At 40.8% G+C, this 13196-nt stretch overlaps 1 protein-coding gene across 1 annotated transcript in view; it reads right to left on the reverse strand.

The window, feature by feature from the left end:
* The window catches only part of USP33 (ubiquitin specific peptidase 33), a 58648-nt gene extending 52758 nt beyond the window's left edge, over nt 1–5890 (reverse strand). Inside the window, exon 1 of the mRNA XM_008568383.1 lies at nt 5741–5890. The gene's annotated coding sequence lies outside the window, so the exon portion shown is untranslated. The remainder of the gene's footprint in view (nt 1–5740) is intronic.
* Between the last annotated feature and the right edge of the window lie 7306 nt (nt 5891–13196).

The following is a 13196-nucleotide window of genomic DNA, read 5'->3' on the forward strand; positions in this document are numbered from 1 at the left end:
CCATTCTCCTGAATAACGATGTTGATGGGGAAGTGAGCATACACAGACCTCATCTTGTAGCAGAAGCCCAGAGTAACACCCTTGATCATGTTCTTTCTCTACACGATTACAGAGAATGAGAACAGTAGCCAGTTCCTTTCTACATTCCCACCATTTGTCAACCCGGAGCCTCTTCTTTTTCTTTCCAAGGAGACTGATGTGACTGAAGTCCCTCCACAGGGTTCCTCTGGTGGCACTTCACTGTAACTATTTATCCCTTCAGAGCAATGTCAACATTTTCTGGAATGTCAACAGTCTGATTGCTGAGAATGGTCATCATTCTTGCAGTAAACGCAGCAAAGAGAGATCTGACAAGCATTTTAAATAACTGTTTCTTGTCTTTAAACAAATATTCTACCAAACACTTTCAAATCTGTGTGAAGATTTGAAGATTTCACACAGTCCTATTAATACTTGCTTAATCATTCTTAATTTTCATTCAAACCATAACAAAGAAAAAGAAATTTAGTACAAATCTTTTTATTTCCCTCTTCGTAAAAATATCTGTCTCATTGACCTTTAACAGTCTAATGAGAGCCTTAAGTCTACTAAGAGAACTATACAGTCTCCTAACTGACTTCTCTACCTGCAATCTTTCTGTTATAGAATCTGTTCTTAACACTGGCACAATTACTTATCCTAAAGCAAAGCTTCAATATGGCAACCCTCACTCCAAATAAAACCCTTTAATTGAGATTTGTAAATATTAATTGGTATTTCTACAACAGGAAAAAAAACGGTCCAATAATGAATGACAAAATATGGTCAATTCTAGTCTTATCTAGTTGAAATAATTGTTACAAATACAAAAAAGAAAGAGAAAACATCAATGAATTAATGAATATGATAGAGTTCTAACAAAGGCTCAAACAATCTGATGGAAATTTTCACCCTAAGTTTCACTCACTTCTGAGCAAGATGGAATGTAAATTAAATAACAGTACACTGGCATTAAGGAACAGTCATTAAAAATATTTATGTAGAGGGCCGGCCCGTGGCTCACTCGGTAGAGTGTGGTGCTGATAACACCAAGGCCACGGGTTCAGATCCTATATAGGGATGGCCGGTTCGCTCACTGGTTGAGTGTGGTGCTGACAACACGAAGCCAAGGGTTGAGATCCCCTTACTGGTAATCTTTATTAAAAAAAAAAAAAAATATATATATATATATATATATATATATTTAGGCCATGTAGAAACATGGAAAAACAAATGCAACCACCATTTTCAAATAAGAACCAGTCTAAGAGAAATTGTCAATCTTTTCTTATTTGTTTACCAGACTATAATATTGGTGATTACGAAACAAATTAAAATTTATTCACCTAAATAATGCCTCTACTAAAAAAAAAAAAAAAAAAAAAGACTCCACTAAAAATATTAGAAATTCTTCCTTCAGGATTTTATAAACAGTTAAAAACTATAGGAACTGGTCTTATCTGGTCTTATTATTTTATGTAACATTCAGTCCCACATTTTCACTACATTACTGTATTTCAGAACAGTGCTAAGCCCTGGGTATACAGTGACTAATTTAACAAAGACTTACAATTAAGTATGGGCCAGACACTAAAAAAGTTAGTGGGGGTGGCAGCACTGTTCAAATCTCCACCTTGCTTTCCTTTTTTTCTTTTGTAACCCAGACCATGCTCAGCCAGTGAGCTCACCGGCCATCCCTATATAGGATCCAAACCTGCGGCCTCGGCGCTACCAGTGCTGCACTCTCCCGAGTGAGCCATGGGGCCGGCCCATTACTTTCCTTTTTCAATGATGATCACCTACACTCTATTGCCACTCTCCTCAACACCCTGCAACTGTTTTATTCCCTTTAAATAACTAATTTGAAAGTCAGTACCTTTTGTAACCCTTCTCTATCATGAGTTATCTTTCAAAACTCAGTACCATCTTAGATTCCCTCCTTACTTTCTGTCAGTTACCAAACAAATTCTACTTTTTCCACCATTTTTCAATTCATGTTTCTTCTAGCTTGCCACCTAAATTGAGGCTCTTACTTCACATATGTATTATTTAATGAGAATGGCTGTTAATAGACACAGCTGATACCTGGCTCCATATCCTTGCAGCTCACCTCAATGTTTACTTGTAGCTGGTACGAACCGTTTCTAGGCACACAGATAGCTTCCCACCTCAACCACTTCTGTTTCTCTACTAAGTTTTCCAGTACCTCAGGAGCTTGCCTAGCCAGGGCAACTGGAAAGTGCTGGCAGCATTTCAGGGGCAATCTCAATCAACGAGGACTGGGAGTAGGTAGAAAAGCAAACCAGCCCCCTTCACTTGGTAGAACACTTCTGAGGCAGTTTTACAAAAATCTTCACAGGGTTAAGCTCACAGTTGCCCATCCATTACTGGCTTTTTTCCCTTCTCTGATTCTACTTGCTCCATCACTTTTGCTTCCTGGCATCTCACCTGAACCCACTACTTACCTCAAGGTCTGAGTTTAAGATGAGCTTCAGAGAAAACACAAGGGCCACATAAATGATGCTGTCAAGTTCTAGCTTAACCTAAAGCCACCCAAATAGTCTTCCATTCTCAATCTCCCAATTACAGCTCATTCTGCATTCATGTAGATTACATACCTCTTCTAATCAAACACCTTCAGTGAAGTTTTCCATAAGCTGTCTTCTTCACCTCCCATTACTAACTTATGTGAACTATGAATTATCAGCCAAATTGTTCTACTGACCCTTTCTCAAATATAACTTGTACCTTTCCAAGAACTCTGTTCGTACTCGACATGTCCTCCAATATTTGTGTGGTGAAAACCTTTCAAAGCTCATTCATCTCAAATACCAAGCCCCAATCACAACTAATGTCTCCCTCACCTAAATTCCTAAAGAAATTACATAATACTCATAAGGCATTTATTGTAGTTGTGTAAAAAAAAAAAAATCACCCTAATTGACTACAAGTTGTTTGAGGGCAGAAATCATGTTTCATTCTTTTTATCTTCCAAAGGGCCTTGCCCTCGTATTCCTAAAGAAATTACATAATACTCATAAGGCATTTATTGTAGTTGTGTAAAAAAAAAAAAAAATCACCCTAATTGACTACAAGTTGTTTGAGGGCAGAAATCACGTTTCATTCTTTTTATCTTCCAAAGGGCCTTGCCCTCGTAGAATCAAAATATTGCCCTACTTAGCCTTCCAAGGTAATATTTGAAAGCAACATTTATTCTGATATACGTGTTGTTTCTTAAGCACTACTTCTCATTTATATAGGTACTATATTGTACATAATTCATGCCCCTTTTTATAGAAGTTAAAACCAACTGTACTCATCTTAGACTATCTGGAGCTTTTCTACTTATCAAAATGCTCCTGCAGGAGGCAGCTGTGGTGTAAGCCATAGTGCACACAATGGGCAGCAGAAGATCTCAGTTCAAATCCCAGTTCTGCCACCTGTGAGCTGTGTGACACTGACAGGTCTCCTGTTCTCCTAAATCTCTTTGGTGCTGGCCAGTTAGCTCAGTTGGTTAGAGCACAATATAGTAATACCAAGGTCAAGGGTTCAGATCCCTCTACCAGCCAGCTGCCAAAAAAAAAAAAAAAACTCCTGCAATCACATGTACACTTTTTAAATGTTTTAAACTACACTAAAGAAATAGAGCCGTACTTATTCCTTTCCTTTTAAAAAATGACTACATTTCACATTTCTCATCAAAAACCTTTCAGTATTTTATGTACTTCATTTTCTTAAGAGTCCATTGTAGGTCATACATTATAATTCACAGTGCTCTAATCTTAATCTAAACTACAATTTATACCAAAGGCTACTTTGGCAATGTTTCAGGTTTTAAGGAAATTCTGATCTTTACATAACTTGAAATTCTTCTGTCACGGGGAAAGATTTTATATCTTAGCATTCCTAACTCAGGATTGGCATGAGCCGCAAATAAGACTGTGTAAGTGAAAGGTCATTGAAAATTCTAAGAGCAATACAGGAACATAAGAATTATCTTTGTAACTCTAATTTCAAATACTTAAAAACACTTATTTACTACAATCTAATGGCATTAAACTACAGTTATGTAAAAAGATTGGCTTATTGATAGGCTTTATAGAGCTTAAAAAAGACAGAAAAAAGTGAAAGTTGGAAATATATCAGATCAAAAATAAGAAGCTATCTTAGACTATCCCTCTTGCACATAGCGGGTCAAATATTGTATTCCAGAAATATTTTTTGCACCATCCCTTTTTTTCCAGTCTTGCCAAAGTAAATGAAATAACAAAAAGCTCCTAGCATAGTGTAACTATTACTACTATTTTTTCTTAAAATTAGCATTGTCTTTCAATAAGATTCCTATTTTTCCCCCTTTATATTAGTAGTACAAGAAAATAGTCCTTTTCCTATTGCTTATAACAAAATACCTAAAACTAGATAATTTATTATCTATAAATAAAGAAATGAAATTTATTTCTTACAGTTTTGGAGATTGAGAATCCAAGGTTATGGGGTGCATCTGGTGAGGGCCTTCTTAATGGGGTACAGGGAGTCACATAGCAAAAGGGCTGAGCTTGGTAAAAAGAGCTCACTTGCTCTCCTTATAAAGCCACCAGTTCCACTCCCATAATAACCCATTTATCCGTTAACGCATTAATCCATGAATGGATGAATCCATTCCTGAGGGCAGAGGCCTAACAATCCAATCACCTCCCCAAGGCCCTGCCTTTCAAATACCACAGTTGGATTTCCCACCCTCTTAACACTGTTACAATGGGGATCAAGCTTCAATATGAGTTTTGGGGGGTCATTCAAACTACAGCAGACGGCTTCATTACCTTTTGTAACAGGATTTTCTTAGAGAAAAAATCTAATTAAAAAATTTTATAATTCCACATATCTATTCATCAAGAAGTCTAGAAATCCTTGTGATAGAATTCATCCTCAGTTTAAAATCTATGTTCCTGCCAGGATTTCACCCACTAGCTCAAGTTTCCAGGCCTAATACTTATTATATGAGAATGTAAACCCTACAAATACTTAAGTGCAAAACACCTAGAAAAATTTCATCATCCAGCAGCTCAACTTGCACCCTGCAAATATTCAAATGAAGAGCGTTTTGTATTTATGAGTAAAGGCCTGGGAAACCAAGCACTACAGAAATTTGCCGCAAACAAAAGCTACAAATGTACAGACGGTAAGGAATAACCTATGAAACACTCAGGATCAAACATCAGTCGAAGAAAAATTCCAGGGACGATGACACCTTGGTTTTCCGGTTCATAACAATGAATAACGGGGCCGCACAAACGGGTCCGACCACCCTAACTGCGCCGCAAAGCGAAACCAGAGCTGTCGCGTTGAGAGACTTCCAGTCGTCTGCGCCCACCGAAAGCAGCTGGCAAGCCGGAGTGGGGAAACCAAGGCAGGGAGCTGAGCCCCTCTCCCGGTATCACCTCGCCCCTCCCGCCCCCCGTTTCCTAGGGGAGCGCCCCCTGGGGACCCTTTCTCAAATCATCGACCGGTTCGCATCTTCCACCGACCCCTGGCGGGGCGACCACCAGGTTACCTCTGCAACGCAGAGCACTGAAGGGCCGAGGCCTTATTCCCGACAGCGCGCCCACCACCACCCCAGACCAAGAAAAGGCCCCCGGCGCGCGGGAGCCAGAACCTAGACCGGCCCCGGCGGCGGGCGAGGCGCCCTCCGTCCCCGTGCCCCTCCCAGCGCCGCCGCGCTCACCTCCACGGCCTTCTCCGCGGGCCCCGCCAGCGCGGACAACGGTGGCCTGCGGCCGCACCTCTGCAAACTCTTTTCCTCCCCTGGCCTCGGAGAGGCGCGGCGTCGCGTCCAGAGGCCGGGAAACGGCTCCACAGCGTTGCCCGCAGGGTTCCCGCCTACCGAACTGGCCACTTCCCGCAGCAGCCGCGGCTCCTTCCGGTGTCTTCGCGGCGGCCGCAGGCGTCTCGGGCGTCGTGGGCGGGCGGGGAGGGGGCAGAGGCGGGGCCGCGAGGAGAGTCCTCCCCGGGGCGGGGCCGCGGGGACCTAGGTCTGGCGTCGCGACTCGGACCCCAAATGCAGTTGCCTGTACAGAGACCACGTCCGTGCAGCAGTTTAAGGCTTCGGTCTTTTTTCATTTTTACATTTATTCTTCCCCTTTTCTACAGTCGCACTACCACCATTGTAAGGTTTTGTCTCGATGCATTACAGAATCTGCATTAAGGCTGGCCACTGAAGGGCTTCAGGTTTCCGACCCTGTGTAAAGAAATATCAGACTTATCTTAATTAAGCACTGTATTCCCTCTTCTCTTTGTTCTCCCAACTTCTTAGGACCTAGATTTTCTGGAAGCAATTGTGTTTCTCTTTTCCACATATGTAAAGAAGAAATTTATCTCTAGCATTTTCCTCTAGGACAAAATCAAAAAGATCACATCAAATATTTATTGAAACGTTACTGCCTAGAGCACTGGTCTCCAAAATAGGAGCACGTACCCCAATGTTGTGCAAAATGCTCAATCTCCATCACGAACAAGTAGAAAATACAAATTATAGGAGCTTCTACTTATATTTATTTTTAAGGTAAAAATGGAAGAAATTAATCATGATACGACATTCTATGTAGAGATTGACACTGAGGCCTCAGTTTATACCACAAATGATCACCTCTCCTGGGTTTCACAATAGAAGTTTCACAATGTGGATAGTACCGATGGTCCTGCCATTCCTCCTTTTATTTTCAGCCTATTTCAAAATATTGCAGTTTACATGCTACAGGATGTCAGCAATGTGGTTAATTTTTATTTTTTAAAAATCAACCATATAAATGTTTCAAATATTTATACTCCTCTGCAAAAAGATAAGGGAATGATTATAAAAATCATTCGTTCCCTGATGTCTTGTGGCAAAGTACTGAAGAACTCTCTGGCTTAAATGAGAGTTGTAGGGGCCGGCCCCTGGCTCACTCGGGAGAGTGCGGTGCTGATAACACCAAGGCCACGGGTTTGGATCCCATATCGGGATGGCTGGTTTGCTCACTGGGTGAGCGTGGTGCTGACAACACCAAGTCAAGGGTTAAGATCCCCTACCGGTCATCTTTTAAAAAATATATAAATAAATAAATAGATAAATAGATAGATAGATAGAGTTGTATAGGTTTACTTGAAAAAAGACAAAAAGAGAAAGAAAAAAGACCAGTGTTCTAAATTTTCTGACCTTTTCTTTGATGACAAGCGACTGTCAGCAGCATGCTACCTAACAGAAAATTTTTTAATGTATACATTTAACCTATGGCTTTAAAGTAAAAGTGACTTTTTTTTTTTTTTTTTTTAAAGATGACCAGTAAGGGGATCTTAACCCTTGACTTGGTGTTGTCAGCACCACGCTCTCCCAAGTGAGCTAACCACCCATCCCTATATAGGGATCTGAACCCATGGACTTGGTGTTATCAGCATCACAGTCTCCCGAGTGAGCCACAGGCCAGCCCTAAAAGTGACATTTTTAAAATGAGTAAGAAAGTAATTGCATTTAAGAGGCCTGTGCAATGTTGAGATCATATTGAAAGATGGGGTTTAGAAATGGTGCCATCGCTGAGTAATTTAGCTGCCAAAAATTATTTGTTACCTATAAAAACTGATTTCTGCATCAAGACATCATTAAGAGATGAAAAGTCAAGCCAGCAAATAGAAGATATATGAAATACGTGTAACTGATAAAGGGCTCATATATATGTGTATTTCCACAAATCAATATGACAGGCAACCAAACAAGCAAAAGTCACTACTCTAGAAATTCCTGCATTGAAAATGTATCAGAGGTATTCTGTCCTTAAACAGTGTTCTAGCAAATTCAATTAAACGCCAAAGTCCCCTCAACCATCCTGCTTGGTAACCAAGTTCCTCTTTGGGCTTAGAGGGGTTCTGGGACACTGTCAGTACAGGGAAGGCAAATGACATGGCTGTTCAAAGCAGGTGTGACTCATGCTTAGATGATAGTGGACCAGTTGTCACTAAGCAAATGCACTCTGACACAATGCAACACCTTTCCCACTTTTAACTTCCATAGATTCCCACCCCTCTCACACCCTTGGGTATTTACTTTTATCCTTTTGTTCCTCAATCCAGAATCCTTAACTCTTTACTTTTCTTCAAGCAATATCTCTTGATGGATCATAAGAAAGGGCACTGACACTGGAAAATCAATCAATCAATCCCCCTCTGAAAGAAGAGATTATACGTTCTATAGTGCAGACACCCAGCTGAGTCATGCTGATTTTGGAGTGGAATTCTAGAGATGCCATTTGTAGAGAATATAATGTGAATCATATGACCTGGAATTGTACTTCAGGCCAGGTACTAAAGGCTCTTCTAATGCAGGGCTGAAAAAGAAAAAATGAAGGGAAGAAAGAAAGGAAGGAAGAGAAAAGGAGAGCTAGAAGGAGGGAGGAAGGAAGGCAATTGAACAGTCATATCAAAACAAACATCTTATTTTTCCAACTGAGTAATGGCAAGTAAAAATAGCAGTGCATAAAACATACACTTTGATACTCATGTATATTGCAAATGCTGTGACTCTCAGTCAGATACACTTTTACAGATACTCTCAACCCCCATCCCTCATTCACCTGGCTAACTCCTAGCTAGGTATTCCTGGTTTAATGTAGCACTCTAGGGCCGGCCCATGGCTCACTCGGGAGAGTGCGGTGCTGATAACACCAAGGCCACAGGTTCGGATCCCATATAGGGAGGGCCGGTTGGCTCGCTGGCTGAGCGTGGTGCTGACAACACCAAGTCAAGGGTTAAGATCCCCTTACCGGTCATCTTTTAAAAAAATAAAAATAAAAAAATAATGTAGCACTCTTCACCCCATTATTTCCCATTTCAGCATTCTGTTTGTTTTCTTAAGAAAATTTACTGTAATTATCAATTATTTCAAGATTTTTTGTAAACTTAATTTTTTGCCTGTCTCCTCTGAACTTAGGCTCAATGAGAGCAGTGACTATTTGTCTTGTTTACAATATTCCCAAAGCCTAGCATTAAGGACTCAAGTTATTTGTTGGTTTCCAACTGGGGTTTGTTTAGCCCCCGGGGTTGATGTTTGGCAACATCCCTGAGGAGGACTGGTGGAAGAAGGAATTAGTCACATATCTTTGCATTGATGTAACAGGAGAGTCCGAAACATCATTAGGGCCACTGTTGAGAAACCCTGATTTTTTTTTGTTTGTTTCAGAAAAAACCTGACTTAAACTGAGCCTTTATAATATGTTTTTGGTTATAAGCGCCAGAAACCCAATTAAACTGTTTTTCTTTTTTTTGGTTGTGTTTTTTTGTTTTTTCAGCTGGCCGGTATGGGGATCTGAACCTGTGACTTTGATGGTATAAGGTTGTGCTCTAACCAACTGAATAACCGGCCAGTCATGTTTTTCTTACTTTGATAAACAAGCTGCAGCTGGCAGGGACAAGCAGAAACCAACTTTATTCTTTCCTATTATCATCCTTGAAAATCTCTGAGAATCCCTCTCTACACCTAGGACAAAAAAATCCTTTTTTTTTTTTTTAAAGATGACCAGGAAGGGGATCTTAACCCTTGACTTGGTGTTGTCAGCACCACGCTCACCCAGTGAGCAAACCGGCCATCCGTATATGGGATCCGAACCCGGGGCCTTGGTGCTATCAGCACCGCACTCTCCCGAGTGAGCCAAGGGCTGGCCCTAGGACAAAAAATCTTAAGTAAAGCCTTTAGCTTTTCTAGTCACTCTCACGTAATTAAAAAGTACCCCAATAGACAAATGATCTTTTCTCCCAGTATTAAAAAATTCCTGTCCAATGCAATGTTAAAAATCCTAGACTCATACAGTTCAAAAATTCTCTGTCATTCCCTCCACCTTGTTCTACCTTCCCCTTGGCTGGCTAGCTTCTCATTGTGGACCCCTTCAGGGTTGGCGAACACAAGAACAGGAAGGATCTTCCTGAATTGGGGCAGTTTTAGCCATATGTCAGTGCTCTCTGGGTTTAGCTGAGGTCTGAAGCTGATCCTTTCTCTCATGGAGTACCTCTATAGGTGCGTCACGGGAGAACTGTCACCTACAGACTCTTAGTTCGTCAGTGTAGCTTATTTTTTATTTTTTTTGGTGGCTGGCCAGTATGGGGATCCAAACCCTTGACCTTGGTGTTTTCAGCATTGCACTCTAACCAACTGAGCTAACTGGCCAGCCCACAGCAATCTGTTTCTGGGGCCATTTATGACATACACCTCAGTGTCCTGGTTTCCAAGGATCCATCCCTAGATTGGAATCATCTCACCCATGCTGGCAGTCCCGTTGGACAGCCATTCTCAAGATGACCCAGTCTAACTTTCTTACACGGGGTTCTCACTTGGTCCACAAAAAGCATAATGGATCTCGCACAGAAGTGTGAGCTCTTCCCCATGTGCATCTTCTGCTCAGAGGTGGCCTCAGCCTCTTGACTTAGAACTTTTCAAGTGAAAATCAATTATCAGGTCTCATCTCTCTAAGATTCCAATGGACACATGTCATCTTTTCCAAATGGTCCTCTTGAAGTCCCTCAGACTTGGCTTGATGTAAGGGGAAAGCACCTATTACCCCACTCCCATGGTGGTACCTTAATTTGGATGTGAAAGCATTTGGCATTGACATTTGGGGCCTCTGCCAACAATCTGTTACCATGCATTCATTCTTAGAGTAATGGTTCAGGTTACTGTAACTCAGGGTTTCTCAAAAATGACATTAGTGATGTTTTGGGCTGATAATTTTTTGTGTGGAGGGGGGTTTCTGTGCATTGTAGCATGTTTAGCAGCATCTTTGGCCTTTACCCAGTATACACCAGTAGCGCTTCTTACCAATGGTGATAAAAATGTCTCCAAACATTACCAAATGTCCTCTAGAAGGCAAAGTCGCCATGGTTGAGAATTACTCCTCTAACTTAGGCTTGTGTTCCTCAGATCATTTTTGGATATTCTGATCATTTAGAAAATTATAATACCCTGAGATCAATAGACAAAGATGCTTGCAATTAGAAGTGTCTGGCAGGGATTGCTATCTTTGCATAACTGTAAGCCACGTGAAGCACATCAGTGAGCTGCGGCTTAACAGTTGGGATGCTCTGTCTTTGGCAAAAAAAGGGGATTTATTGGCTCATGGAATCCAGGGAAAAATAGCTAGAACCAGAGACTCAAACATTGTTAGGACTCACTCATGATCTCTTCATCACTCACTTCTTAATTTGCCATTTTAGGGTTTTCTCCAAAAGCAGAGTTCCTAGTGTAAAAAATCCCAAAGAATGGATTTATTGTCTTAAGCTGGGTCAAGTGCCTGCCCAAGATCATTCAGCCAGAAGGTCAGAGTCATGGAAGAACAGGGCACTTCCAATGACAATTAAGTGTGGATGGAAGAAAGACCCAATATCCTAGTGAATACTGGCTTAAAGGTTAAGATCTCTGATGGACCAGAGCAGGAAAGACATTGGCAGAGGGAAGAGCATGGGCAAAGGCACATGAGCAAGCGACAGTATGCTGCAGGGGGGAACCTACAAGGGGTCAGTATTGATAGAGCAGAGACTGAGAGCGGGGTATAGGGAGAAAGACTAGACAGAGAAGGCAGATTATGGGTAACCTTGTCTGCTAAGTAGTTTTCATTCTAGAGCTCCATGAAGAATTTTGAGAAAGGATGCAACATGATGAGATTTATATACTGTATTACTTGGATGGCAGTGACTGGCATGGAGTAGAAGCAGGCTGTTGCAGAATCAAAAAAAGGGAAGGTAAGGGACTAGCAATAAAGATGGTTTTTAGAGCTACTTAGTGGATAAAATTAGTAGACTTTCAATTGACAGCATGAGAGATGGAGCCTAGCAAGGCTCCGCTGTACAGATCCTCTTCATTCTTACCTGGATTATTTTAATAGTTTCCCAATATGTCTTTCTGACTCTAGTCTCAGTCTCCTATAGTCCAATGCCATACTTCTAAACATAACTCTCTCTAAAACACAAATCTGATCATGTAACTCTTCAATGACTCCTACTTGCCTCAAAGAGTTTTTATTTTTTTTCCCTCACCAAAGGTGTAGGATGAAGCAAACGAGTTGCCTAGAATGCAATATCTTAAGCACTCACCCTCATGAAAACTAACCCACTCCCATAACCCATTAATCCAATCCATGAATGGATTAATGGGCTCTGCCTTCATGACCCAATCACCTCCCAAAGGTCCCACCTCTCAAAATTGTTGCATTGGGGACCAAGTTTCCAATACATGAACTTTGGGGGAATACATTCACACCACAGCAATACAATTCACCCATAAGACTGTACATTTCAATGCTTTTTAGTATGTTCAGATTTGCGCAACCTTCACCATAATCTAAGTTTAGAATATTTCACCACTCCAGAAAGAAGCTCTGTACCCTTTATTAGTCACTTCCATTTCCCTTCAACCCTCCCAGCCCTAGGCAACAACTAATTTACTTCCTGTTTCTATATATTTCTCTGTTCTGGACATTGCATATAAATAGAATCAGACAATATGTGGCCTTTTATTACTGACTTCTTTACTTAGCATTATGTTTCCAAGGTCCACCTACGTTGTGGCATTTATCAGCACAGCATTTCTTTTTATGGCCAAATAATATTCCATTATACGGATATACTACAATTTTTATCCATTCATCCGTTGATAGACATTGGATTTTTCCACTTTTTGGCAATTAAGAATAATACTGCTATGCATATTTGAGGACGAGTTTTTGTGTGGATGTATGTTTTTATTTCCTTTGAGTATTAACTAGAAGTAGAATTACTGGGTTACATGGTAATTCTATGTTTAACATTTTGAAGAACTGAATCTATAATATTTGGATGTGTGTATGGACCACTGCACTCAATAGATGTCCTAAATTAGCATCTAGAACAATACTCTGAGTTCTATATGCCTTAGTTGGCTTAGTTCTGACTTGTTAAGGGGCACTGTAAAACACTTTGAATGGGTGATGAGAACAAAGGTACCATAATCAGTGTATGCCCTATGGCATTGTGTATAGTATTTGAAAGAAGGCCCTGAGGTATTTCTGGGGACTCTGCCAGGTTTTAGCAGTTAATGGAAATGGTAATTGGAGATATGACTTATCTAAAAGTGTTCATCTACTTAGGTAATGTAATTGTTTTTAACTCCTCAGTGTGCTAGACTTCTT

Source organism: Galeopterus variegatus, unplaced genomic scaffold (genome assembly GCF_000696425.1).
Source record: "Galeopterus variegatus unplaced genomic scaffold, G_variegatus-3.0.2 Scaffold404, whole genome shotgun sequence".
In the NCBI taxonomy this organism is placed as follows: Eukaryota; Metazoa; Chordata; class Mammalia; order Dermoptera; family Cynocephalidae; genus Galeopterus; species Galeopterus variegatus.